Raw genomic sequence first — 27,007 nt, 5'->3', positions numbered from 1 at the left:
TTACATTTCTTTATGTCTTCTTCAATTTCTTTCAGTAATGTCTTATAGTTTTAAGTGTACAGGTCTTTCGCCTCTTTGATTAAGTTTATTCCTAGGTATTTTATTCTTTTTGTTGTGATTGTAAACGGGATTAAATTAAAATTGATTTGTAATTAGATTGAAATTGATTTGTAATGGGATTAATTAAAATTGATTTGTACCCTGCAACTTTGCTGTAGTTGTTCAGTATTTCTAATAGTTTTTTGGTGGATTCTTTAGGGTTTTCTATACATAGAATCATATCGTCTGCAAATACCGAAAGTTTCACTTCTTCCTTTTCAATTTGGATTCCTTTTATTTCTTTTTCTTGCCTACTTCTCTTGGCAATACCCCCAGTACTATGTTGAATAGGAGTGGCAAGAGTGGGCACCCTTGTCTTGATTCTGTTCTCAGAGGGATGGCTTTCAGTTTTTCGCCATGAAGTATGATGTTGGCCGTGGGTTTGTCATATATGGCCTTTATTATGTTGAGGTTATTTCCTTCAATACCCGTTTTATTGAGAGTTGTTATCATAGTGGATGTTGGATCTTGTCAAATACTTTCTCTGCATCTATTGAGATGAACATGTGATTTTTATTCCTCATTTTGTTAATGTGGTATATCACACTGATTTGCAGATGTTGAATCACCTTTGTGTATCTGGAATGAATCCCACTTGATTATGGTGTACAATTCTTTTAATGTATTGCTGTATTTGATTTGCCAATATTTTGTTGAGGATTTTGCATCTAAGTTCATCAGTGATATTGGCCTGTAGTTTTCCTTCTTCGTGTTGTCCTTGTCTGCTTTTGGTATCAGGGCAATGTTGGCCTCATAGAATGTGTTAGGAAGCTATTGTATATGTAATAGGAAACTATTCTTCAATTTTGCAGAATAGTTTGAGAAGGACAGGTGCTAAGTCTTGTTTGAATGTTTGGTAGAATTCACCAGAGAAGCCATCTGGTCCTGGACTTTTGTTTTCTGGGAGGTTTTTGATTACTGTTTCAATCTCTGTACTTGTGATTGCTCTATTCAGATTCTCTTTTTCTTCTTGATTTAGTTTTTGGAGTTTGTATGAGTCTAGGAATTTATCCATTTGTTCTAGGTTATTGAATTTGTGGGCATATCATTTTTCATAGTATTCTCTTATAATCTTTTGTATTTCTGCAGTATCTGTTGTAATTTCTCCTCTTTCATTTCTTATTTTATTTATTTGACCCTTCTCTCTTTTTTTCATCGTGAGTCTGGCTAAGGGTTTGTCAATTTTGCTTATCTTCTCAAAGAACCAGCTCTTAGTTTCATTAGTCCTTTCTACTGTTTTTTTTAGTCTCTATTTCATTTGCTTCTGCTCTGATTTTTATTATTTCTCTCCTTATGCTGACTTTTGGCTTTGTCTGTTGTTCTTTTTCTAGCTCTGTTAGGTGCATTTGAAAATTACTTACTTGAGATTTTTCTTTCTTGTTGAGGGGGGCCTGTATTGCTATGAATTTCTCCTTTACAACTGCTTTGGTTGCATCTCATAAGAGTTGGTATGTTGTATTTTCATTTTCATTTGTCTCCAGGTATTTCTTAATTTCCCCTTTGATTTCTTCAATGATCCAATAGTTGTTCAATAGCATGTTGTTTAGTCTCCACATTATGTCTGACTTTCCCAGTTTTCTTCTTATAGTTGATTTCTAGCTTTATAGCATTGTGGTCAGAAAAGATGGTTGGGATGATTTCAATCTTCTTGAATTTTGAGGCTTGCCTTGTTACCTAACATATGGTCTATCTTTGAGAATTTTCTATGCGTACCTGAGAAGAATGTATATTCTGCTGGTTTTGGATGGAATGCTCTATATATGTCTATTAAGTCCATCTGGTGAAGTGTTTCATTAAAATCTACTATTTCCTTGTTGACTTTTTGTCTGCATGATCTGTCCAGTGAAGTAAGTGGGATGTTGAGGTCCCCTAATATTATTGTGTTGCTGTTAATTTCTGCCTTTAGATGTGCTAATAATTGCTTTATGTACTTTGGTGCCCCTGTGTTAGGTGCATATATATTAATAAGTGTATGTCCTCTTCACGGAATGCCCCTTTTATCATTATATACTGCCCCTCTTTGTCTCTCATCTTTTTCACCTTGAAGTCTGCTTTGTCTGATAAAAGTATGGCAACAGCTGCTTTCTTTTGTTGGCAATTAGCTTGGAGTATTGTCTTCCATCCCTTCATTCTAAGTCTATGTTTGTCTTTGGAGCTGAGGTACGTTTCCTGGAGACAGCATATTGTTGACTCTTGTTTTTTACTCCATCCAGCTACTCTGTGTCTTTTGATCGGAGAGTTCAATCCATTTACATTTAGAATTATTATTGTTATATGAGGGGTTAATGCTGCCATTTTATCTTTTTTTCTGGTTGTTCTATGTTTCCACTGTTTCTCTTCCTTTGTATTTCTGACTGCCATTTCATTTTGTTGGTTTTCTGAGGGGGATTTCTCAGTTTTCTTTCCTTTTGTGAATTTTGACTCTGCTCTGATTTTTTGTTTAGTGGTTACCATGAGGATTGTATGAAAGATATTGGAGATGAGATAGTCCATTTTCTTATAGCTTCTTATCTCCATTAACCTAAGCAGGTTCCTTCCCTTTTCTCTCCCCTTCTGAGTAATTGCTGTTACAAATTGTTCTGTATTTAATTTTGTGAGTTTGTGGCTAAGTTGAAATTTTTATCATTACTTTTGATGCTTTCTTTTCCTTTCTGTTTTAAGTTGTAACTGAGCATTTGACTCCCTGTTCTGGTAGAGAGCTGCAGATTTCTTATCATGTCTATTTATCTCCTTGCTCAGAGTTTTGTAGATCTTTGACTTATTGTTGCCTGTGTGAGGGCATCTTTATTTCTTGTAGGGGAGGTCTAGTGGTGATGTACTCCCTCAGGTTTTGTTTATCTGGAAAAGATTTTATTTCTCCATTGTATCTGAAGGAAAGTTTTGCTGGATAGAGTATTCTTGGCTGAAAGTTTTTGTCTTTCAGTATTTTGAATATATCATTCCATTCTCTCCTAGCCTGTAGAATTTCTGCTGAGAAATCCACTGAAAGCCTGATAGGGTTTCCCTTGTAGGTTATTTTCTTCTGGCTTGCTGCTCCTAATATTTTTTCTTTATCACAAACATTTGCCATTTTTATTATTATCTGCCTTGGCGAGGGTCTTTTAGCACTGATGAAGTTGGGTGTTTGATTAGCTTCATTTATCTGTAAATCTGAAACCATCTCCATGTTTGGGAAGTTCTCAGCAATTATTTCTTTGAACAAGCTCTCTGCTCCTTTCTTCCTGTCTTCTCCCTCTACAATACCTATACTATTTATGTTGCTTTTCCTAATTGAGTCAGATATTTCTCAAAGAATGTCATCTTTTTTTTTTTAAATCTTAGTTCTGTCTCCTCCTCCACCTGTAGAATTTCTACACTTTTATCCTCAATAAGACTAATTCTTTCCTCCGTAAGATCAGTTCTATTTCTTAATGATTGTAGATTATGTTTTATTTCATTAATTGTGTTTTTCATATCCAGAATTTCTGCTTAATTGTTTTTTATAGTTTCAGTCTCTTTGGTGAAGAGATTCATTTTATTGCTGAGCTCCTTAAATTGTCTTTCCATGTTTTCTTGTAAGTCATTGAGTTTCCTTATGATGGCTATTTTGAATTCTCTGTCATTTAGGTTGTATATTTCTTTGTCTTCAGTGTTGGTTTCTGGAGAATTGTCATTTTCATTCTGGTCTGAATTCTTGCTGCAGTTTCCGTTGTGTTTGATGAACTAACCTTTTTTAGGGGCATTTGTGGTTATCTTATGACTAGATTACCCCTGTTACCACTGGGGGGAAGCAGAAGCAGCATTTCTGGCCCCACTCCATCTTCTGGAAGCTGTGGGGGTATAATGGGTGCTTGCCCCAGCCTGGGCTGTGTTCAGGCACTTGTGTGGACTGTCCTTGTCAGGTGGGGCTTCCTTGCTGGTCTAGGGCCACTCTTTGGTGCCTCAGGGGCACTCTGAGTTCTCCCTCCCTTACAGAAAGTGGTCACCAGTGGGCTCAAAGCTACCACGCCTATTCCTGCAGCTGCCCAGGACACATTCCCTCAATGGAGGCTCAGCTGCACTGTGAGCACTTGTGTGCATGCCTGGGAAGCATTGGCCCTAGCACGGTGATCTGCTGAGGTCTCTGTTTATGGTCTGAAGTCCACGGGGCCACTGTGCTTGGAAGGTGGGGCTTCCTCACTGGGACCCAAGCTATGGCTGCTCCTTGATAGCACTGGGGCATGGTGGGCTCCACCTCCCCACCAAGAAAGTGAACCTGAGTGGGCTCAAAGCTACCACACCTATTCCTGCAGCTGCACGAGAACTGTTTCCTCTCTGGGGGCTCAACTGCACTATGAGTGCTCACCCATGTGCCTGTGAAGTGTTTGCCCCAGCAGAGAGATCTGGTGAGGTCTCTGTTTATGGTCCATGGTCCACGGGGCTGCTGTGCTGGGCAGGTGGGGCTTCCTCACTGGGAGCCAAGCTATGGCTGCCCCTCTGCAGCACAGAGGGCACAGTGGGCTCCCTCTCCCCACCAGGAGAGTGACCACAATCGCAGGCTAAGGGTTACGGCCTCCTCCTCTTATGGTTGCCCTGGTGCGTGTTCCCACTATCTGGGCCCTTTCACCAGGCTGGATAGCATTCGTGAGCATGCCCAGGGCTACTAAGGGAGAGCAGGGCTTGCTCACCTATCTCTGCCACTTCCCAGGGGGCCAATCCATCCACCCTCAGATGTATACCTGCATGTGTCTCTCAGGCATCCTCTTGTGTTCTGTGGGCTTCCTCCATTGGTCAGTGAATGTCCATTTAGTTGTAGTTCAAAAGGGGGAAGAGATGAAGGGAACAGCTCACTCCACCATGTTGCTGACATTGCCTGTGTATAGGATTCTATAATAGTCAGTTAGGTCAAGATGGTTGGGTGGCGGTGTTAAGATAATCTTTTTTTATTTTTTTTTAATTTCATTATGTCAATTACTGAGAGAGGGGTATTAAAAATCACCAATGATTATAGATTTGCTTATTTCCTTCTCTAGTCCTATCAGTTTTTGCTTCATGAAATTTGAACCTTTGTTATTAGGTGTATACATATCTAATATGTACATCTTCCTGATGAATTGACCCATTTATCATTATGAAATATCCGTCTTTATCTCTTGGAATGTATTTTGTCTTGAAGTTTGCTTTGTCTCATGTTAATACAATCTCACTAGCTTTCTTATGCTTCCTGTTTACATTATATATCTTTTCTCATTCTTTAGCTTTCAACTTATTTGTCTCTTTAAATTTAAATTGAGTCTTTTGTTGGCAGCATAGAGTTGGGTCTGGCCTTTTAATTCAGTCTCATAAAATCTGCTGTATAATTGGAGTGTTTAGTCCAAGGGTCATCAAACTTTCTCTGTTAAGGGTCAGATAGTATATATTTTAGGCTTTGCAAGTCATGTAATCTCTGTCACAACTACTGAACTCTGCCACGGTAGCATGAAAGGAGCCATAGACAGTATGTAAATAAGTAGACAAGGCTATTTCTCAATAAATATTTACAAAATAAGTGGGCAGGATTGGGCCTGAAGGCCACAGTTTCTCAACTCCTAGTCTATTTGCTTTTATTTCTTTCTGTTTACATTTCATGTAATTATTGATATCGTTTTGTTTAAGTCTATTTTCATCCTATTTGTTTTCAGTTTTTCCCTTACTTTTTAGTGTTTGTTTTCTGTTGCTCCTTTCTTGACTATTTTGGGCTAATAGAATATTTTTTAATGTTGTTTCATTTCTTTTCTTGGCTTATTAGCTCTTTTGTTTTTTAAATGTATGTAATGTTTGCTTAGGATTAACAATATCCCATCTTTAACTTATTAAAGTCTATTTAGAGTCAAATTATTCTATTTAACACCTGACCCCGTTAAACTTATAACTTCACATTTGATGCTTCCCACTTCCCAGTCCCTACTTCCTATTTCCCAAATATTTTACCCATTCAACAGTAGAATTCCATTAATTTGTCCCTTTTCCATTGTGCTGTTTTTACATATCTTCTATTTTTTCATATATTGTAAACTCTACCTTACAATATTAATATTTCTTTTTAAAAACCAGTTATATTTTAAGGAGAATAATATAATCTCTTGTATTACCTAGTATTTACTTTTTCAGTCTTCATCTTTGCTTCTTGTAGATCTACCTTTTTATGTGATATGATTTTCCTTTAATATTTCTTTTAATTTATGTTTGCTGCAAATAATTTTTCACTTTTGATTACCATAAAACAGTTTTATTTTTGCCTTATTTTTGGAGTATATTTTTACCAGATTAAAATTCCTAAATAACAATATTTGTTTTTCTTTCAGCATGTTAAAGATGCTGTTCCATTGTTACCTGGACTACCTTGTTGAGATGAGAAGCCAGCAGTTATTTTTATCATTGTTTCCTGTAGTGCTGTGCCTTTTCCTCTGATTGCTCTATCTTTGTTTTCAGAAGTTTGACTATCTGTGGTTTGGTGTAGTTTTATTTGATTTTATCCTTTTTGGGATTTCCTCAAGTTCTTGACTCTGTAAGTTCATATTTTCCCCCAGTCAAATTGAATACGTTTTTAGCCATTATCTCTCTCTTTTTTTTCCAAAGATTGGCACCTGAGCTAACAACAGTTGCCAATCTTCCTTTTTTTTTTTTCTGCTTTTTCTCCCCTAATCCCCCCAATGCATAGTTGTATATCTTAGTTGTGGGTCCTTCTAGTTGTGGCATGTGGGACACTGCCTCAAGGTGTCCTGATGAGCAGTGCCATGTCCGTGCCTAGGATCTGAACTGGCGAAACCCTGGGCCACTGAAGCAGAATGTGTGAACTTAAGCACTTGGCCACAGGGCCGGCCCAACCTATTATCTCTTTAAATAGTTTTATCCCTAGTCTCTTTTTTTTCTGAGACTCCTATTATACATATGTTTGATTATTTGATATTGTCCTGTGGGTCTCTGGGACTCTGTGCGTTTTTCTGCAAACATTTTGTCGCTCTGTTCCTCAGATTGCATAATATCTACTAATTTTTCTTCAACTTGCTGACTCTTTTTTCTACCATCTCCAACCTGCTGTTAAGCCCATCCAATGAATTTTAAATTTCATTTATTATTCTTTTAAGCTCTAGATTTCTATTTGCCTGTTTAAATAGTTTTACTTCTCTTCTGTGATTCACTATCTGTTCTCTCATTAAGACCATATTTTCCTTTAATTCTCTGAATACATTTTCCTTTGGTTAATGTATTTTCCTTTTCCTTTATTTATTTATTTATTTTTTTGAGGGAGATTAGCCCTGAGCTGACTACCGCCAGTCCTCCTCTTTTTTGCTGAGGAAGTCTGGCCCTGAGCTAACATCTGTGCCCATCTTCCTCTACTTTCTATGTGGGACACCTACCACAGCATGGCGTGCCAAGCGGTGCCATGTCCGCACCTGGGATTTGAACCGGCGAACCCCAGGCTGCCGTGAAGTGGAACATGTGAACTTAACTGCTGCACCACCAAGCTGGCCCCTTTTCCTTTTCCTTTAAATGTATTTTTAATAGCTACTTTAAAGTCATTATCTGATATATGCAAGACTTTAGTCATCTCCGTGTCAGTTTATTTTGATTTATTTTCTTTACTATATATCACATTTTTCTCTTTCTTTGTACATCCAAGAATTAATGTATACTGGGCATTGTAAAAAAGTTACAATATTAGGAGATGTTAATGCGATAGCTCCACTCTGGCTGGCATGGACTCCACTATTCACTGTCACTGTATGACCTCTGATATCTCTATATCTCAGTGAGTAGTAGTGACTCTCTAAGAAGCCTCTTGAATTCTTGTCCTGCACATGTATAGCCCAATGCTTTCTTAAGAACTTACAGAAACTACTACTCAGACATCTGAGGTCAGCCTTCTGCCCAAATCCTTCCTTTCTGTCTTTTTGCTGTGTATATTCCTTCCACTTCAGCTTCCTTAACTCTAATCTCTGCCTTCCAAGTGAAGCAAAACCATGTATTTTGCTTGGATCCCAGTTTGCTTTATTGAGGTTGGAAAATTGTCCCTAAGGGGAGAGTTTGGGAAATTGTGGCACTTTCCCTTCACTTGTAAAGTGCAGTTTGTGCTGCATATTGTACAATTCCCAAAAAGATTTGCCTTATATATTTTGTCCAACTTTCTGGTTGTTTGTAGTGAGTGGTTTAATCCAGGACCAGTCACATCATTGTAGCCAGAAACAGAAGTTCCTCATGCCTTCATTCTGATTGAGGTTTCCTATCCTTTTCTCTCTTCTTTGCTGGTTTAAAGTTAATATGTTTGATTTCTATTTTTAAGAGATTGACCTTAAAATATTTTTCTGCATATTAAAAGTCTAAAGTTAAATTAATCTCTATTGTCTCCTCCTCAAAAATGCAAGATATTACAATTTAAGTTCAATCACTTCCCTCCTTTTTTTGTAAGATAACTTAGTTCCACTTTGGCTTGTTATTCACTGATTTAAGCATTATTATTACTAATGTTATTTTAAATGTTGTTGATTAAGTTTACTTTACCCACATGTTCACTAATTACTTTCTTCTTTTTTTTCCAGTCCCTCTTGTGTCTCAGACTTCCCATCTGGGTTTATTTTCTTTCTGCCCCAAATTCTTTATTTAAAATGTTCTTCAGTGTGGGTCTGTTGGTAGTAAACCCTGTTTTGATGCATTTGAATAGATATTTATTTCACTTCTATCCTCAAATTATATTTTGGAAATAGAGATCTTAACTAACAATTATTTTTCTCAGTACTTAGAATGTATTATTCTACAGTCTCCTGGCATCCATTGTTGTTTTGACAATCTGCTGGTGATCTATTTATCACTTGCTGGTTGATAATTGCCTTCATTTGTACTTTCTAGAGTCAAACCCAAGATGGGGATTCTCCGTTTTGTTAGTTGAAATCAGAAAAAAAAAATTAGGAGAAGAGTATAGGAAAGGAAAAACAGCTAGTCAAAGATGGGATTTAGTGGAAGATCAGTCTGATTCCACAAGAAACTCTCAATCCTGAGGGTACCATAGAAGTGTCTCACATTGATGCAAGGGGACTGGCCTTTGGTATCTTTTTATTGGTCAGTTTTTAGCAATGGGCTGTCTTCAGAGGGAGTATGGAAAGAAACTGTGAGACATTTCCAGTAAGCTGAGGACAATCATGAGGAGAAGGTAAGTGTGGGTCCCTGGCTGATAAAGAGGGTATAGGCAGGGCACCAACAGTGTCTACTAAAGTAGTCAATTTTTTATTTCTGGCTGCTTTTACAATCGCTTTGTCTTTGATAGTCTACAGTTTTATTATTGACTCTAGATGTAAGTTTCTTTTTATTTATCCTGTTTGGAAAACATTGTATTTCCTGAATCTCAAGTTTCAATTCTGGAAAACTTTTTAGCTAATTATCTTCCTTGGTATTGCCTCTTCCAGGTGGCAAAATTTAGGAAGAATAAATGCCCCTTTGAACTTTTTGCTTTAGCTGCCTCACTTGCCTCCTCCTAGGCCTGATCCTGGACTCTCCTCCGTTCTCCCTTGTTTCTCCTTCAGGGAATGTGATTGGTCACATGTTAGAACTTTCCATTTTCTCCTCCATCTTATGTAGTTTCATCACCTTTTTTGTTGTATTTTACATAATTATTCAAGTGTATCTTTCAGTTTATTAACTCTCTCTGAGGTTGTACCTAATTTATTCAGTTCATCTATAGAGATCATAATATTATTTAATATTTTTTTCTAGAAGTTACCTTTGGTACTTTAAAATTCCAATTGGTTTTTTACATCCTATTGTTCCTTTCTCATGTTTGTACTTCCCTCTTTTATATATTTGGAGATTTTTATTGTATTTATATTATGTTGTGTATCTGACAATTAGAAAATCTGAAGCTCTTGGCACTCTAAATCTGCTCTTTGTTGCTTCTTTGGACTCTCCTTTATGAAAGCCTATTTTTTTTGTGAGTTGTGTAATTTTGGATTGCAAGCTCATTTTTGGCTTTTTAAAAATTAGAGGGATCCTGAGAGGTCTCAGATGAGGTTATATTACTTTGCAATGAATTTAACTTGCTTCTTTAAGTTAATTTCTCTGCTTGAAGCTTTTCAGGACTTATAATAACTATAAAACCAAGCCCCAAAGCCATGGGGGAGGAACTATGGTTTATGCATTTTTAGAAGAGAGATTTTCTTTTTCTCTACTCCAAGCCAGGGATGTCATAAATAATTTTCTCCTTGTCACTTCCCCTTGATAGAAGGCTTTTTTTAAAAAAAAATTCACACTTTTTTGGGCTTTTGGATGTTCTTAATTCCAAGTCCCCATCTTTTTCAAATCTAAAGTCTTGTCAACTACTTCCTGTCAGGCTGTTAAAATCAGGGCTTCAAGATCCTGTTATTGGTAAATACCACCAGGGTACCCATGATTTTTGCATGTGGATGCTACTGCTGTTTCAGCTCTGTCTTCATTTCGCCACTGTAGGGTCATTCTTATTTTGAGTGAGTGCAACAATGCATTTTAAAGTATGTTTATTGTGTTTTATGAAGCATTTCTAGATGTTTTGAGGCAGAGGGCTTTTTAGAATTACTAGTGTCTATGTTACCATAAATCCCCCAATTGAGCATCATATAGTTTTTATTTTTGTCCTCCTTTTCTGTTGTGGTTTGATAGTAGAATATGGAGGCATTCAACTATAATTCTGTTTTCTTAGATTGTCTATTTTTCTTGCATTTAGATATTGTTTGGGTTTTTTGTGCATGCATACCTTCCATGTTGCCAAAGTTTTGTTCTGCTGTGTTAGTTTTGTTGTTTATATCTTCCACCAAAATTGTTGATTCCTAGAAGAATGAGGGTGGAAAGTAAGAGTTAATTTAGATTAAAAAAATTTTAAGTTAGTTGTTTTCCAAATTTTTGGATTAACTTTTACATTTATTCTAATTCATTTAGGCACAGAAACCACTTACTAATAAAATATGACTATCTGACTAATCAAATTATTCCTCCTTATCCTATGAAGTGGAGTAAGTATAAGAGAAAATAAGAAGACTGTGTAAAGCAGTGCAAAACTTCTCCTTGGGCCAAGCTAGAAATGTTAGGAAAATAGGAAAAGCGCTCTTCATGTCTCACTTGAATAGTTATTTTAAAGATTAAGAGCAATAATATATGTAAAATAGTTATCATAGTAACTTGAGCAAGTGGTCAATAAAATGTGTCCATAGCATTTTTCAAATATAATGTGTTAGTTCAGTGACATTATGAATATTAAAAAAAATATTTTTTCTTTCATCACTTTTAATCCAATGGCCTAGTGGCTTATTTGAGCCTCCTGCATTGATACTGAAATTTCACTATGATTGATGCCTTTTCTAGATCCCTCATGTCCATCATTCTCTCTGTTTTTTGTTAGTAGGGCTTTTATTTCATTTCATTTTTAGTGGCAGTAGTGTGTACCAGTATGTCCTATGGGCATTTTTTTTGACATTTCTGCCCAATTTACTTGAGTATACATCTTTAAAAGACAAGGAAATTTATCTTACATAACCACAATATGATTATCACACCTGATATAATTAAAATTAATTCCTTCCTACTATCTAATACCCACTTCATACTCAAACATTCCTTATTTTCTTATTGGTAAAATTTTAAAGAATGATCTTCCTTGATACTATTTGCACAAGTAAATTAAGCTTCTTACCCCAGCTAGCTGATATGTTGGACCCATTCAAGAGCCAATGCAAAGAGATGAGGTAGTAAAGCAACTTGGTGATGTTTTTCAAGATTTGGGTATTGATACTTCATTAAAACAGTAAAAAGCACTTACCAGCACAGAATTTTGTCTTACATTTTGAAATTGTAATAAGATTGATTTTCTTTTGCATTAATTTACTGTTTTGGAAGCTTATTTTGATGGTTTTCAATATGGATTTGTCTTTGTTTGAGGGTTTTATTAGTTATTATGTTTGGCTTTTTTGTTGATGATGTTGTTGTTGATGTTGGTTGTTTCAGCCAGAGCACGAATCCTGTGTTACTACTAAGATATCTTTCTGGAAACTTTCAGATCAACTTATATAAAAAGCCAGAAAACCTTAGGGAAACTTATAAGTGGATACCTGAAAACTAAAGAAATCTGAAATGAATTCACAAAGGAATTGAGATCAGCATGTGCCATTATACAGCATAAAATCTCCCAGGATTTTGAGAAAACAGTAGCTATTCTACTATTGATCTTTTAACTCAGGAACTCTCATAGACGAGGCTATACACCAGAGCTAAAGCATGTGAGCTCTGCCTGTTTCCAGTTGATGGTATTTGTAGTCACTTGTGGAGGATACGGCCTTTTGCACACAAATAGCTTTTCAGACAGCCCTGGAAGAGAAACGTTTGTTTTACATCCTCAATAGTTAATTCAGTAAAATTCGATAATACTGCAGGCAGTAGAGCTGGTAGAGATAGTGAAGCACTCAAGAATACTTTTAACAGACTAAAACGCTTAGTGGTAAAATTGGTAAGAATATCTTCCACAGAACCTACGGAAATAAATTAGCTGAAGTAAGGATTATGAAAGCCTTCAGTGTAGAGAAATAGATTGGCCGAAGCAGATTTCTTAAACTTTAATACTTTAATATGTCTACAATCACCTGGAGTTCTTCTTAAAATGAAGGTTCTGACTCGGTTGATCTAGGGTGGCACCTGGAATTCTGTACTGGAATTCTAGCTTCTGGAATTCTCACGGCTCCCAGGTAATGGTGATGCTGCTTGTTTATGTACCACCCCTCAAGAATAAAGGGTTTAGACTCTGAGAATTTGACTTTGGCAATGTCATGAGATAGAAGATGAGAAAACATACCATAAAAACCAATTCAGGCAATAGTGCTAGATGTCTGTGTGTGTTTAAATGTAAATGGCATGCTATATGCAAATTGCTTTAAATGCCTAGGAGATAGTACCTGCTCTAAATTCAAAGTATAGAGTGTTTACAATTCTAATGAATGTAGGAAAAATATAGAAAATAGCAAAGACATACATAGAATATGTATTTTTTTTATTTAACATACATTTAAAGTAAAATGAGAGACTTCACAGTAAGAATTAAGTAATATATTTAAATAATAAGATAAAATGATGGAATACGTGCCATAGTAACCGGTACTCACATGGAAATAGCAGAGGTGCCTTAGCTTAGCAGAAGAGCCAAGGGAATGGGATTGGTGACAGCCACTTGCCTTCGAATCCTGCCTTTGCTCATTGACTCTGTGGCTCAGGTAACTTCCAATAACCAAATTGTGTTTCTAATTTCCTCATCTATAAAATGGGATAGTAGTGTACCCAGCTGTTAAGGTTGTTATGAGTTTTAAGTGTCTAAGATAGCAACTCAGAACCACACCTGGTTTCTATTTGGCTGTACTAAATGGTTATGTTTATTATTACAATAATAATAATAAGGTACTTCTAAAATCATCCAGACTAAGTGATTTAAAAAGTGGTTTTCAAAAAGTAGACGTTTTCTTGAGTCTATTTTATTGCTAAATTGCTTATGGGAAAATGTTTTGGTTATTTACTTGAATAAACAACAGAGTAACAACCTATGACTAAATAAAATTAGTGAAATTACAGTATATCATTTAGAGAAGAATGTTTTCATTAACTAAGTAGAAGGTCTGATTATTAAAAAATAAAAGGGTAGAAATGAATTATTTCTACTGTTCAGCTTTTAGTGTGCTTTAAGCGTGAGATGTGGCTTTTTTGTTGTTATTATTTTTCTGCTTTTCCTCTGGCATAGATTAAGCGTATATTTCAAAATGTCTGGGCCTTGATTATTACCTTTGCAGTTTTTCATTATTGATGATTAATCTAGGTATAATTATAATTCAGGGGAGAAGAAGTTTTTTTGATCTTACTGCTTGCAGACAGAGATAAATAGGTGTTTATTGTATTTCTTTTATCAATTTATTTTTTTCCAAAGTTTAAATACAAACACTTCTAAAAACCTACAATTCTAAGCCTTTGTTTTGTTTCGTTTTTCTTTTCTGTGATAATTGTTTCATAAAATAACAAGCAAGGGAAAATTAGAAAGGAATCCAATTGGTAATAGTTTTAGTATTCGCAAAAGGAAATAATTGCAAAGGTCAGGTATAACACTTAAAATCTGACTCTAGGTGTTTCCTGGCTAATGTTGTCCAAATGTTAAAAATTTCTCAAACATATGTCTTCTTAAATATACAAATATGCTTTAAAATGGAATATATATGCATTTTTTATGCTAGATTCTCTTTTATTAAACAAAGCCAACAAGGAGTAGGTAATTTGAGGAGGAATGTTATATGTTGAAAATATGGAAAATGGCTTGTGTTCCAGGGAAAACGCTGATGTTCTGTCTCAGGAGCTGTCATGAAAGGGCGGTTCTCCAGTCATCACACCTGTAGATGCTGAGGAAGGACACTTGCAGATTGAAATCTATGCTTACTTCTTCCCGATCATCTTTAAAATCTATTTGTCCCTTTTTTTCAATGGGCCCAGACAGATGGGTGGGGATCCCAATGCCCCCTAAAAAAATAAACTTTATTGGAGTATAACCTACATATTGAAAAGTGAGCAAATCTTAAGTGTACAGCTTGATAACATTTTGCAAAGGCAACATACATGCAGATCCAACTGCCAGATCAAGAAAGAGAATAGAATCAGTACCCCACGAGCTCCCCTTGTGTCCTCTACTAGTCACTACATACTCCACAGGAGTTTTCCCCCTCACACTTTATATAAATGCTGTCATGTTTTGTGTACTTTTTTGCATATGACTTCTTCCCCTAAACATTGTATGATATTCATCTGTGTTGTTCGTGTAACTGGTTTGTTCATTCTGATTAATGTAATCACTTCACTGTATGAATACATCTTAATTTGTTCATCAGTTCTACAGTTAATGGAGATTTGAGCTGTTTCCAGATTGTCCCTACTGTGAAGAGTGCTATTATGAACATTCTTGTACATAATTTTTGGCATCTATAGTATGCCTTTATGGTGGTTATACACCTAAGAGTGGAATTTACCAAGCCATAAGGTGTGCATATGTTTACCTTTAGTAGATACTACTAAATCGTTTTCTAAAGTTATGCCAATTTCCACTCTCTGCCCCCTTCAAACAGGATATAACAGTACCATTGCTCCGCATCCTTGCCACCTCTTGATGTTATCTGTCTTTTTTATTTTAGCCACACTTGTCTGCATATAATGGTATCTCGTGATTTTAATTTGCATTTTCCAAAGGACTAATAAAATTGAGAAAATTTTATTATGTTTATTGAAAATTTGAAAGCCCTCTTTTGTAAAATTTCTATTTATGTCTGCCCATTTTTCTATTGAGTTGTTTGCCTTGTTTGTAGTGATTTGTAGGAATTTATTTAAATATTCTGAATATGGGTCATTATCTGATATATGTATTGCAAGTTTCTTCTTGCGCACTGTGGCTTGCCATTTCATTCTCTACCTGACATCTTTTGATGAACAGTTCTTAATTTAAATGCAGTCAGAGTTATCATGTTCTCCCTTTTTATGGTTACCACTTTATGCTCTTTAAGAAATCATTGTCCATCCCAAAGAGAAGGATATTCTCTTCTGGAAGCTTTCTTGTTATCATCCACATTTAGGTATACAACTCTCTGAAACTGATGTTGTATGCGTAGGAGTCAAGATTCACTTTTTATCCCAAATGGACATTCACTCAGTAGTAGAGAGACTGTCCTTTCCCCACTGCTCTGCATTGTCGAACTTGCCATAATGTACTAGTGTAATTAGTTGTCATGATTTGTGTGGGTTTGTTTCTGGACTCTCTGTTTTGTTCCATATTTTGTCAGGTTTTGTACAAATTACACACTGTGTTAATTACAAAAGCTTTATAATAAGTTTGATATTTGGTGGTTGAAGACTTCCAGATTTGTGGTTCTTTAATGTGACCTTAACTAATCTTGACCCTTTACGTTTCTGTATAAATGTTAGCTTGCAAATTTAAAATTAAAAACCCAACTACTGGAATTTTCATTGTGACTACACTGAATATGTGGATCAATTTGTAGTGAACTGACATCTTTATAATATTGAGTCTTTCAATCTGTGAACATGATGTATCTCTCTGCATTTATTTGTCTGCTATATTTTTTCTAAGTAATGTTTTGTAGGTTTTTGGTGTAGAGGTCGTGAACATATTTGTTCCAGGATGTTTGAAGTTTTTAATTTTATTTTAGGTGTATAATTTCTATGTTTTTATTTGTTGTTATATGATAGCACAATTGATTTTTGTACAATAACCCTAAATTCAGTAACCTTGCTAAATTTACTAATTAAAACTAATAATTTTTTCTGTGGACTCATTATTTATTATTTTCATTTTAAATGTATTCCATTATTCATTAAAAGAAATGGATTTAAATTATTATCTTTATTGCTGTTTTTACTTAAAAATAAAATTGGAGTTTTTAATTTTAAATATTAGCTGAATAATAGCATTAACTGACATTCATAATAAAAAGAAAAGCTAGACTCTGGTTGAGAGTGTAAGATAGTGTGTTAGCATTTTAGTAGGTGCTGGAAAAATTGGAATTATCTCTTCTCTGTCCTCATCTGCATAATATTCTTGAGTAAATGAGTCTGCCACTCTGGTCTTTTGTTCCTCATCTGTAAAATGATGATATTGGACTAGATAAGTTTTAGTTCCTTTTGATCAGGGGTAGATGTCTCAGACAACTTTTAGGTAAAAGGTTGTGCTTTTGGACTTTTCCCTTTCTTCTACTCTTCCCCTTACAGCATTGTGACAGAGGGCAATGGGCCTCATGTGATCTCCTTTTTGGGGAGGGTAGTAGGCAGGCCCAAGCCCACTTAACATTCCCATGTCTCCTGCTCAGGCCACTTGGGAACTTCTATCTTCCCTGGACACCACATATTGACTATGGGGATAATAGGACTCTGTCTCAGGTTCATAACTGTAGACATTTCCCTCCTAAACCTCCTCTAATGCCCCCTGACTGCTCCTATGTCATGTTCCATGCCAAGTGCTGGTTTTCTCAGAGAATCTTGAGTTCTCTCCAGTCTATGCCCTGAAAAGTAGTCTGCTAGTCCTAATGCTCATATTCTCACGTTCAAGTGGGGTTTAACTTAGAGATGGGAAATGGGGACTTGATGTTTGACGTTTTCCTCCTCTGTCTGACCTCTTCTCCATACAACTCTTGAGCCTGAGGCAATTTTCCATATCTGTTACGTCATACTCTGTTTTTTTCCACTCTTGGCATCACGAAACTCCGTGATGTAGTTCTCTAGGTCTGACTTCTAATATGTTCATGGCAACTAAAATTGTGTTTTTAAAAATCCTCTTCCTTAGGGAAAGCCTGATATTCAAGACTGTTGTCTTGCTACGGATCCAAACTTCTTGCTGGATATCAGACTATAGACTCTTTTTCTTATTTTATCTTGTAACAGTCCTAATCCTCCTTGAGGCAAGTGCTGCTCCTGGTGGAAAGGTGAGGTCAAACACAGAGAAATGCTAAAGCATTGCACATGATATATTTACAGACATTAGCATCCTTGTCATATGATGGCCTATCACCTCTTTCATATTCCTTTGTTTTCTGCCTCTTTCCTATCTGACATACTATTTGTTCAAATGTTCTTTAAATTTTATGTGGTGGCAATAAGGACTTATTATGCTGTTTCCATCATAGGTCATGGTAAGATATTTATGCCACATAAGTTAGCTCTATCTTATCTGCACTAATAGATATTTAACACATAGCAAGTGGGTATGTACTTACTAGGAACCTCCTTCCTATGTGCTGCACATTGAATTAGGTACTAAAGAGGATAGGTGAGAAGCACAAGATACAATAACTGTCCTTGAGCAACTTAAAATATAGTTGGGGAGACATGACAGCACGAGACAACCCAAGAAGGCAATATAAATTATAGGCATTGACTATAATTGCTATCCGAGGTCAGAGAAGGATAAAATCAACCGAGCCCAAAGTCCCCGGGGATCGCTTTATGGAGATGTTAGCATTAAATCTTTGACAGGGTGGTAAATTTGGAAGGTGCTGAAGAGTGAGAATTGAACCACACTGGAAGGAATAGATGTGGAGAATGGAACTGGGAGAGAACAACATGGGAGCCGTTGGGCTCTCTGCCTGACTGAACAAGAGAGATGATATTGAAGGACAGTGTAAAATTCATGGACTGCACAGGAAACTTAAAAAAAAAATTAGTATATCCAGTATACATGATATACAATTTTTAGCTTCTTCCCCCATGGGCCTCATAAAGCTCAAATTGTGAAAACCAACATCACAGGATATAAAAATGGAGAATTTTGACGCTTAAGGCAAGAGCTATCAGCTAGCAAAATGATGTATGAAAGAGGTCATGTTGTAGAAATTTCCTAGCAGGAGCATGAAAACTGGTTAGATGATATCTCCTACATTCCTAATCCAAAAAAGAATGGCAGATCTGGAGATTAAAGGCAGATTTCTTTAGAGTGAACTAAGGGTCCATTAGGAATATCCACAAAGAGGTACATTGTGAGGTGTTTCCCCTTTTCCACTCTCAGTGCTAGAAAGAGGTGCTTCAAGGAGACTTGGTGAAGTTTAATATGTGCCCCTTGAAGTTTTAGGGGTGGTAGTGGAGACAGTGGACTGATTTCTGATGAATCTAAAAGCCAAGAGATGAGCTAATGAGCAGTTTAGGTAGAGGTGTTGAAATGGGATTAGCCTGTTTTCCCAGGGTTTCTTAGAAAGTTCCCTGTGGAACAAGTGTAGGCCATGGATGTGAGAGAGCAGTAATGACACTGTCGAGGGCCTCTCCCATAAGGCTGCCCAGGGACTGAACTGGTCTCAGAAGGTAGAAGGTGCAGGTGTCACTTGGAACTGTGGATGCAGCAAGTGATAAAGTGAGACAGTATGACTCCCATCAAGGGCAGTCCAGATGAAAGGTCCCCAGTGATTGGAGAAGGGAGAGCAATCACTGAAGAACCTGGAAAAGCATCCACTGGTTGAGAATCATCTTTAAATACATACCAGGCTTCTTAGCTCAGTGACCAGAAAGTAAACTTTCTGTCTCCATTTACCTCTTCTTTCCCTACTTTCCCTCTTTCACTTCTCTCCCACACTCCAGAGGCATTGGAGGCACAGTTACCTGGCTGGGGAAGAAGGACCTGGGGAAAAAGTATGGGACCAGTATCTCTCTCTTCATTGACTGTTGGTTTCCACTTGCAGCAGATCCTAGCTATGGAGGGGAGACAATTTAAACTTTAAATCAGCTTTTTATATGTAGCTGGGTGTACTAATTTCTAAATTGAGAATGTTTGGTGACTTAATGTAACTATAAGATTAAGTTCCAAGTGAACAGGATATGGGTAAGGCCTTATTTCTTATTAGCTCAAGAGATGCTGCATTGGTTTCCTAGAGCTACCATAACAAATCACCACAAACTGGGTGTCTTAGAAGAAGAGAAATTTGTCCTGTCACAGTTTTGGAAGGTACAAGTCAAAAATCAGAGTGACTACAGAGCCATGTTCTCTCTGAAAGCAGTAGAGGAGACTCTGTTCCATGACTTTCTCTTAGTTTCTGGTGTTGCCAGCATCCTTGGCCTTGCTTGGCTTGCTGTTGCATCACTCCAATCTCTGCCTCTCTAGTCACATGGCTATCTCCCTCTCTGTGCCCTTGTCCTCACATGGCATTCTCTTTTCTTTATGTGTCTGTCTTTGTGTCTCATCTTACAAGGACACTAGTCATATTGGATTAAGGGTCCACCCTACCATATAACATCATCTCAACTTACGTTTTAATTACATCTGCAAAGACTCCATTTCTAAATAAGGTCACATTCATAGGTACTAGGGCGAGACTTCACCACATCTTTTGGGAGACATAATTCAATGCACAGCAGATGTTTACCAGACTTTGGTCTGCTTGGTGATGGCACCTTGGAGCTGGGGGCTGTGGTTAGTGTGATCAAAGTCTCTTCCGAGTTTCTTTATTTCTAATCATATATGCTGTACTCTTTCAGAATACATAGTATGAGATTTTAAATCTGAAACAGTGTTTCTTAATCTATCCCTATCAGGAATGCAGCTACTGGAAATGCCTCTTTATATTTTGTCCACTTTCTCCCAGTGCTGTTGCCAGTATTTCTCTTCTTTGACATCTTATGAGCATTTTAATGAGAGGTTGAGAAGAAGCACAATGAGCATTGCAAGTGAGCCTCAGGTGAAGCTGGTCTCCGTGTCTTTTTATGATTCCAGTTCTTCCTATGCATTGTCCCAGCTCCCTGGGAAGACATATCCCTAATTACCTGCCTCCCAGCCTTAGTCTTTCAAAGTCCTTCTCTTTGGTGAAATTTTCTTAGACCAAACAGGGCTGATTGTCAACCAGCCTGCACCTGTTCAGCCATTCTGACTGATGCTTTTAAAGACTATTTTTTAAATCTCCCTTTCTTGGCTGAAGAATACTCTTTCAATGCCTTCTCTTGCTTCAATACATTATATGTTGTTTAATGATGTTATTTATACCAATTACTTGAAAAATTGTCTACAAATGTGTTTTCTCCACTAAACCATCTTTTTCTTGAGTCACTTTTTGTTTGCTGTGGTTTCTCTAAAGTCTATTCAGACCTTGGCTTGCAGTAGGAGCTCAGTAAGTGTTTTCTGAATTGGGTCGAGTATTCGCAAGAATAGACAAGGGCCAGTTGCTTTAAGAGAATCTTGAAGCGTATCACAGTTTGTTGGAGGGCTTCTCAGCAAAATCAAAGGGAGCCACTGCAGGGGAGTGATTGACAGCTTACTCATCTTCCTGAAATGCTGTTCAATCTTTTCCCCCCACCTACCCAAAGACCTAAAGTGACTTTTTATTTCCTTTGTCATCACAGAGTCTGATTAATAACTAGGCAAATTAGGTAACATCCAGTGTAATATGATTTTTTTTTTTGAGGAAGATTAACCCTGAGCTAACATCTGCTGCCAATCCTCTTTTTGCTGAGGAAGACTGGCCCTGAGCTAACATCCATGCCGAACTTCCTCTCCTTTATACATGGGACACCTACCACAGCATGGCTTGCCAAGCGGTGCCATGTCCCAACCCGGAATCCGAACTGGACGAACCACACCAAAGTGGAACGTGCGCACTTAACCACTCCGCCACTGGGCTGGCCCCCAGTGTGATATGATTTTAATCATTCCACCACATGGCTCACTAGGGCAGTAATTTTCTTTTTTTTTTTTCCTTTTTTGATTTTATTGCAGTGACAGTGGATTATAATATTATATAGCTTTCAGATGTGCATTGTAATATATTTCGAATTCTGTGTAGATTACATCACGTTCACCAACCAAAAACTAATTATAGGCCGTCCCCTCACACGTGAGCCTAATCACCCCTTTTGCCCTCCCCCTTCCCCCCTTTCCCTATGATAACCACCAATCCAGTCTCCGTTGCTGTGTGTTTGTTTGTCATTGTTTTTATCTTCTACTTATGAGTGAGATCGTACGGTATTTGACTTTCTCCCTCTGACTTACTTCACTCAGCATATACCCTCAAGGACCATTCATGTTGTCATAAATGGCCAGATGTCATCATTTCTTATGGCTGAGTAGTATTCCATTGTGTATATATACCACATCTTCTTTATCCATTTGTCCCTTGATGGGCACCTAGGCTGCTTCCAAGTCTTGGCAATATTCACAATAGGGCAGTATTTTCAGTGGGGTTGCAAGATTTTTTTTAAGAAGAATGATGATAGTAATAGTAATAATGATGTTGACAATTATATTAGCTAATATGGATTAGTTCTATGTCCTTTATATGTATCTATCTCACTTATTTATCCTATCAGCTCTATGAAATAGGAAGAATTATCATTCTGATATTACACATGAAAAGTGAAGGCTTACAGAATTTAATTTACTTACCCAAGTTCAACCCGCTGCTAAGATGTTGTGGTGATTGCTGTTATATGACTATTCTTATAATGACTGTTATAGTCAATTAATCAATGTTGCTTTTAACTGTTAACATTTCTTCAAATAACTTTCTTAATGAGTGAATTTAAAATTCTTACCTATCTCTGTGACAGTCCTCTCTGGAAAGCTATTGCTCAGGCTTGAATTTCTTATCCTCCAATCTGAACATTCAGATAATGATGCAATAAAATCCTTTATGGGATACTCCTCAAGATTGTTGTATGCTAAGGGAGGGAATAAGATATATTTTCATAACTTTTGACTTCTATAAAGTACTTTCCTCCTCGTTGCAGCATAGAAAAGCTCTGAAATTGCATCTCATAAGCAGGGTAATCTGCAATTATTTACAGAGTCATCCCACAATATCTCATTTTATCACTTTTGTGGAAAGACAGAATAGGAAAACACCCAAACTTTCATGAATATTTTAAAACCCATACTCACTGGGGGAGGGAGGAAAGTAAATTTAGATAATTGCAAATTCCATTTCAGTCAGTTGTATTCCAAGTAAATGTTCTGTCCCAACATAGCCTACATCTTATCTTTTGAAATGACAGAAGCTAATGCTTTTCCTTGCTCTAGTGTTGGTCTTGTTCCCATGCGAGAAAAGAGAGAGAAGGGAAGGAAACAGGACTGAGTACCTGCCTCAGTCACCCATTTCCCCACCTGCAGGGGAGAGGGGACCTTTGGGGAAGTTATTTGGCATTTAAGGCAAATGGTTCCCAAGGCACCTGCTGAATGGAGCTGAATATTTTGTCAAATGATTTTCCTCTCTGACCTTTATTACTAATGAATCTTCTTTAAGAAGTATTTAAAGAGTGAAAAGAAAGGTTGTTTTTACTAATCTCTTTTCTTTTTGCCCACAGAACTCAAAGAAATGGTGTTACCTGGCAATAGATCTGCTGTCTTTTATGAAAAATCAGGCCAAGGTAATTCTTATTTTGAATTGATATATTTTAAAATCTGTTTACCTCTGATACATGAAATGAGTTGGCTTTCTTTGATTACTGGTTTTAGCTATTGAATAACCTATCAAAAAAGTAAATCATTATCTGAAATGTAGAGGGAATGATTTATGATGATTATCATATTTATGAAGTGGACAATAAAATTTAAAATATATATTAGCTTATCAAAACATTGTGGAAAATGGTTAATTTGCTGGCACTATTCTTTCACTTATGTTAGTACATGAGTAGGATCTTGACTAGAAGATTGTATTCTCTTTGTTTGGAAATAACTCCAATCAATGTATCATATTTACAAATGACAGACAGTAAGAGAATTAGCTTCTTGTCAGGGTACAGTGATGAGATTTTCCTTTTTATTTAAGCTTTAGTCAGATGGCTTTACATATTATTTTTTGAATACACAAAAAATTTCATTAGAAATTCCTAGAAAACTTCAAGTTTTATGAAGACACCTTCATACAAAACATATAGTTTCTTTGGAAAGATTGAATTATATTATATAGTTGTTGAATAGCATGCCTGATTGTGCTCAACAGATTGCATATTTAGTTACTAAATTTTCAAATTGCTATAATTTATTTACATATGTTGGCCTAAGAATATGAATATTCATGCAAATATTCTAATAACATATATGTAAACAAAAGGTTGGTATAGACGGAGATATACAATGCATATATGTTTTATGAATAAAGCTGCTATCTCAAAAGTTTTATAGAAAAGTTTCTGAAAGATCAGAATTACGATGGGAACTAGACCCATCTATCAACTTCTAGTTGTATGTAAAGGAACACACATAATAGATTTATTGAAATGTATATTAGGCTGCATACTAATTGGAACTGATTGGGTTTTATTTTTGACAAATTGTTGAATTCCAAAAAACAAATGAGTGCTGAAACAAAGATAGCATTTAAATTTAATGGGCATCAGCAGAAAAATTTGTTTCTGAACTTTAATTTGCAGTTGAACAAAAATAAATCGTTAAGTTGAGTTACAAATTGGGGTGTTTCTACTTATTTCTAGTTTTCAGTCAATTCTTCAAAGGAGGTTTAAACCCCTTAAGGATTCAGCTTCTCTCCCCTATTTTGAATTATAGGCAATCTATTCAAGTTTTGTCTATACTAAATGTTAATTCAAACTATAAAGGATTTTTAAGTGGTTAATGACATCAATTGAAGTTTGGCTTTTACATAGAACTGTTAACTGTGACTCCCCAAAGAGAGTCATTATTATGAGAACTAATACAGACAATACGTGGAAGAGGTTGAAGCTGAGGTATGTGATACAGACATAGGGAGGGAAGTGGTAGAAAAGTACTTGTTGAGGGAGAATTGATGGAAGATGACACAGTAAAGAGAGAAAGAAACACAATGAATGAGATGAAGTCAATGAAGAGGGTCAAGGATCCATGCCCTTTAGAATAAAAATAAAGGATGAAGGGAGCACAGGCTATCTAGGATGCATTTGTGTGAATTTTTTTCTTTTTTAGGAGGTTGTATATACTAATATATTAAATTTTGTTAGGCTCTTGTTTTATTTATTTAAGATATGGACAACCTTATTCTGAACTGAATGTAAGAAAGGGAGATGTGGAGTGGAAGAAGGGTAATTTCCACTAACGTGGTAAAATTCCTACCATAACGTACCCAGAGTAATAAAATTTGCTTCTTCCTAACACGAGAGTAAAGGAATAGTTGTGTATATTGCCAGAGTCCAAGTGCTTTGGAGTGATAAAACACCCAAAGAGATTATGCTTTGTGATGTATGCGTTTGTGTGGAGGTTGGGAGTATGGTGTGGAGGAGTAACTTGAGGTGGGAGAGGTGGCATTCATGTCATCATCTCTCTGGGTTGGTCCTTTGGATTCACTGAAATAGGGTGCTTGCAATCTTAGAAAAAATCCTGTTAATAAGACAAAGAATGCTAATGTATTGATGCTCTGTCTTGATTATCTCAGATGGGTTATGTACATTTAAATTTCCATGTTTAAATAGTAGGAGTTTAAGACATATTAGTGAAGGTGCTATTTCTAGACAAATGGGACCATACATCTTTTCTCAGTTGCGCATGATGACTAACACTCATTTCGTGTAGGATTCCCTGTGGCGATGGAGCTCCGAGAGAAAGCTATTGGATTAACAGGAACTTTTGTGTGTGCAGATACCTGAAAGTTCTACATTTGACTCTTTTAACAGGAGCATTTAAATAACTTTTCATGTAGCGTTTTATTAGGTTAAGTTATTTGTGCCTGTTAGTCACAATATTCTTAATTTTGTCATCCAAAGAGAGAGGCAACTTCAACTAGTCAGGTCGAAATTATCCTTCTATATAGCTAATAAGATTACATACAAAAATAGAGACTGTTATTCTGTTCCATTTTTACATAGGTTTATCTGTCATGGAAATAGATTGAATTTCAATTAAGAAAACTTCACATCTCTAATTTATTTTTATTTTGTAAGAATAATAACTTTTATTCTCACACATATTTAACTTTTTCTGTGGGAAATTGAAATGGAATATTGAGGATTCTGCAATTTTTTGATGTATTCCAGGTTGAAATCTGGGCTCAGTATAAATACAGTTATTTTTTTTTTTTTGAGGAAGATCCACTCTGAGCTAACATCTGCTGCCACTCCTCCCCTTTTTACTGAGGAAGACTGGCCCTGAGCTAACATCCGTGCCGTCTTCCTCTATTTTATATGTGGGACGCCTACCACAGCATGGCTTGATAAGTGGTGCATAGGTCTGCACCTGGGATCTGAATCAGCAAACCCTGGGCCGCCGAAGCGGAGCGCATGAACATAACCACTATGCCAGTGGGCCGGCCCCAGTATAAATACAATTTTGAGAATTGAAAATAAACTGTGTCATAAGGCTAGAGTATCATATTACTTATGTTCAAGGGTATTAAGAAGTAACTTATGAATATATTATTTAAAGATTTGTTTCATCGTGGTTTATTATTATTGGCTGTAGAAAATGTTGTAGATGGAATACATGTTAAGTTTTTGAAAGGATAAAAATTTGGTATTTTAAGAGCTTACTACAAATTATATTTTATATTATTTATTACATGCCTACTATAAAGTAACAATGGAAAATAAAACATCACAACTTGCGGGTTGATTAAAACATTAATGACCATGAATTTAAATGAGAGTTAGAAATGCTTCTATGGCACGTGATGAGAGGTGTGATGTGATTGTCACATTGCCGGAATTAGATTCCATGTATGATATATGCAATGCTTTACAAAAATATAGCTATGACATCAGGCAAAGCCTGCTGCCAAAGAGTACTTAAACTGCAAGTCAGAGAATAAATCATTGAACGTTTTCAAAGAGAAGTGATTAAAAAGTAATTCTTACAGAGAATTTACATGAGAAATGGCAATTATGATAATTTTACAGAATATGCCTTTTTTGGTTTATATGATTTTTGTCATTCGCAAAAGTTCTTGGTATTCTTCACTCTTCTGAGTATTAGATTCTGTGGGATACTCCATCTTTTAAAAGCTTTTTTAAAAACTCACAAGACTATAAGACATAGCATTGTCGACTGCTGCTAATATTCAGGTTTTTCCATCTATTTCCCACCTGTTTCTTACTTTATTTGTTTCTCTCTTATTCCACTACATATCCTAAACATTCTTGTCTTACCTTGTGCTGAAAAATCCACTCTGAATGCCCAATCTTCTTTGTCTCTTATTCCTCTACCTAGTAGAGAACTACATAGTAGTTCTCATGTGTGCATGTGTGTATGTGTGGTTATATGTATATGTGTACATATGTATAATTTTATTTTATTATGTATAAAGGTACACACACAGACATGGGATTTTTTTCCTTCAGTGTGATAGTAAAGAAGATCTTTCTGCCATCTACTTTTACTCCCACTTCTGAGTGAAGTAGGCACTCTTTGAATGAATGGGCTCCTTACATCTCCAGGATTTCCACTGGAGGAATATTTAAAAGTCTAACAGATTCC

At 36.3% G+C, this 27,007-nt stretch overlaps 1 protein-coding gene across 16 annotated transcripts in view; it reads left to right on the top strand.

Annotated features, from left to right (window-relative positions):
- INPP4B (inositol polyphosphate-4-phosphatase type II B) overlaps window positions 1-27,007 on the top strand; it is a 794,515-nt gene that overhangs the window by 112,684 nt on the left and 654,824 nt on the right. For all 16 annotated transcript variants that reach the window (XM_070504821.1, XM_070504820.1, XM_070504819.1 and 13 more), the window contains one exon: window positions 22,912-22,974. The gene's annotated coding sequence lies outside the window, so the exon portion shown is untranslated. The remainder of the gene's footprint in view (window positions 1-22,911; window positions 22,975-27,007) is intronic.

This window comes from Equus asinus, chromosome 3 (assembly GCF_041296235.1).
Source record: "Equus asinus isolate D_3611 breed Donkey chromosome 3, EquAss-T2T_v2, whole genome shotgun sequence".
Lineage (NCBI taxonomy): Eukaryota > Metazoa > Chordata > Mammalia > Perissodactyla > Equidae > Equus > Equus asinus.
This window is presented reverse-complemented; position numbering and strand designations above follow the sequence as displayed.